Source organism: Bombina bombina, chromosome 11, assembly GCF_027579735.1.
Source record: "Bombina bombina isolate aBomBom1 chromosome 11, aBomBom1.pri, whole genome shotgun sequence".
In the NCBI taxonomy this organism is placed as follows: Eukaryota; Metazoa; Chordata; class Amphibia; order Anura; family Bombinatoridae; genus Bombina; species Bombina bombina.
This window is the reverse complement of record NC_069509.1, coordinates 34577290-34579992: the sequence shown is the minus strand read 5'-3', so window position 1 is coordinate 34579992 and position 2703 is coordinate 34577290. Positions and strand designations below refer to the sequence as shown.

Sequence of the window (2703 nt, the reverse complement as noted above, 5' to 3'; positions counted from 1 at the left end):
CCTACAAAAATCCCACACTTTCTATATGGTAACTGCTGGGCACAGCCCCATTGTAGGGTAAGGACTCTAAGTGCAATATAAACATAAACTTGTCTACAGCAAAACTTACCTTGTCCGAGAGTCACAGAGAAATAACAAATATAAAGATGGGTTAATCAATCAAACGAATTCTCTTTGCAGGCAGGGTCACGCAGTTCTTAGAGTTTCAGCTCTTCAGGCCAAAGTCCTAAAGTGCTGTCTGCAGTTAGAGACTGATTCAGAGAGCGCTGTGTGTAGATTAAAGTGTCAGCTCTGCAGGCCAGAACTAAAGAGAGCTGTGTGCAGATTAGAGTGTCAGCTCCACAGATCAGAACTTGAGAGCGCTGTGTGCAGATTAGAGTGTCAGCTCCACAGATCAGAACTTGAGAGCGCTGTGTGCAGATTAGAATATCAGCTTCACAGATCAGAACTTGAGAGCGCTGTGTGCAGGTTAGAGTTTCAGCTCCAAAGATCAGAACTTGAGAGCGTTGTGTGCAGATTAGAGTGCCAGCTCTACAGATCAGAATTTGACGAGCCGTGTGCAGATTAGAGTGTCAACTCCTCCGATCAGAAGTTGAGAGCGCTGTGTGCAGATTAGAGTGTCATCTCCACAGATCAGAAGTTGAGAGTGCTGTGTGCAGATTAGAGTGTCAGCTCCACAGATCAGAAGTTGAGAGTGCTGTGTGCAGATTAGAGTGTCAGCTCCACAGATCAGAACTTGACAGAGCTGTGCACAGATTACAAAATGACAGAGCTGTGCACAGATTACAAAATGACAGAGCTGTGCACAGATTACAAAGGGAAAGAGCTGTGCGTACTTTAGGGTGCTACATTACACGTAAAGATCGCTTTTCAGGTTCTACACCTGCCTCATACAGATGTCTCATGGGTCAGCTATCCACTGGTGCCCGGGGTGTTATCCCCTCCTCCTGCACAAATATCCTAAAGAGAATAAAATGTGGTTTTTCCAGTTACTGGCAAACATTAACTCCTAATATGCCACTTGTCTCAGCAGACAGATCATTGCTCTCTAGTAATGAAGGAAGACAGAAGGTGAAAGTGATATGTTTTAGTACAACACATATAACAAAAAAGTTAGTGGGACCTAAGACCTGAAGTAAAGTGTTAGAGCTAAAATTAAAGTATAACAAAACATATTAAATATAAAATATAGGTTTATTATTAAAATAAATGTATAAAAAAGGTTTAAAAGGAATATAGTACAGGACAAAGAGTTTGACCGGGAATGTAGCTATAGTATATATATGGTCTTTGTGGAAGGTTAGGGGCCAAGAAACCACTTATTGGAATGAATATCAGTGGAAGAGAGTATTATAGAGTGACAAAGTTTTACATTTTTGGGTCCAGTCGTTGACAATATGTGAGAAGAAGAGTTGGAGAGAGATGGGGGAATCAGTAAAACATGGTGGAGGGTCTGTCCTGGTTTGGGGCTGCATTTCTGCCAATGGTGTTGGTGATATTGTCCGAATTGATGGGATCATTCATGAATGCTGAAATGTACAGACAGGTTTTAATTCATTGTGCCATTCCTTCTAGAAAGCGCCTGATTTGGAATGGTTTTATTTTTCAGCAGGATAACGATCCCAAGCACACTGCTAATGCAGTGAAATTATATTTGACAGTCATGGACAGGCCACCACAGAGTCCAGACCTGAATATTATAGCGGCAGTATGGGGTCACCAGGACAGAGAAAGAAATAAAAGACAACCTAAATCTAAAGAACTCTGGGAAGTGCTGAAAGAAGCCTGGTATAATATAATAGAAGATTACTTCAGAAAACTTCAGGACAATATCCCCAAAAGAGATCAAGATGTGCTTAGTGCGAAGGGAGGTCACACTAAATACTGACTTTTGCCTGAGGAAGCCATTTTGTTCTGAAAATTGTGTTTTGTTTTTTTAATATTTTGTGTACATATTTCCTGTATTTTAAGTCTGTATCTTAATAAAGAGACTGAAAAATAAATATGGATGTCATTAAGACTTTGCTAAAACAACAAATCTAATGGTGGCCTAAGACAGTACTATATGTGAGACCCAGAGTCCCTAGTGAGTGTCATTTCCTAACAAGACAGAAAATACTCTTCACAGCAGCTGAATGATACAAGGACACAGGAATACCCTGTTATGTGCACAGCATTTCCCTAACAGCACTTAGCCATAAACCACCCTGAGGCATTGCAGGGACTCAGGTATTTCCTACTGCAATCCTCTGCGGTACTCGATACCTGCACTAGATGGGCCCTCTACTGGATACTGCTGCAGCTGCATTAACATTGATATATGAGAAAAAAAGTGGGGTATTGTGCGTAGCACAAGGAACCTATATGTATCCACAACATAGAAGTTTGTGGATGGTGCTGAGTGCTGATTATAGTGGGTAAATATTATGAAAAGAAAGCACATTAAAAAGTTTTTTTTTTCAAGGTGAAGAACATAAATATTTAAAGTATTTCTTGACACTAGCAAGCGAAAGCTAGAAGAGGCTTTTGTAGCACTCCCCATAGACGGTTACGCTATCTGACCTCCAGATGTTAGCACAAATGAAGCTTTCCGCTCACTCACTACTTTCAAATTGTAATACTAGTGCAAGAATAGGAGCGCTATTGTTTTAACTTGAGCAGAGTTAGTGCTCAATAACGCTAATATTTCTGCGTTCCACTTGT

At 40.7% G+C, this 2703-nt stretch overlaps 1 protein-coding gene across 1 annotated transcript in view; it reads right to left on the bottom strand.

Moving 5' to 3' along the window:
• The window catches only part of LOC128641852 (uncharacterized), a 32752-nt gene extending 31956 nt beyond the window's left edge, over positions 1-796 (bottom strand). Inside the window, exon 1 of the mRNA XM_053694413.1 lies at positions 110-796. The gene's annotated coding sequence lies outside the window, so the exon portion shown is untranslated. The remainder of the gene's footprint in view (positions 1-109) is intronic.
• Between the last annotated feature and the right edge of the window lie 1907 nt (positions 797-2703).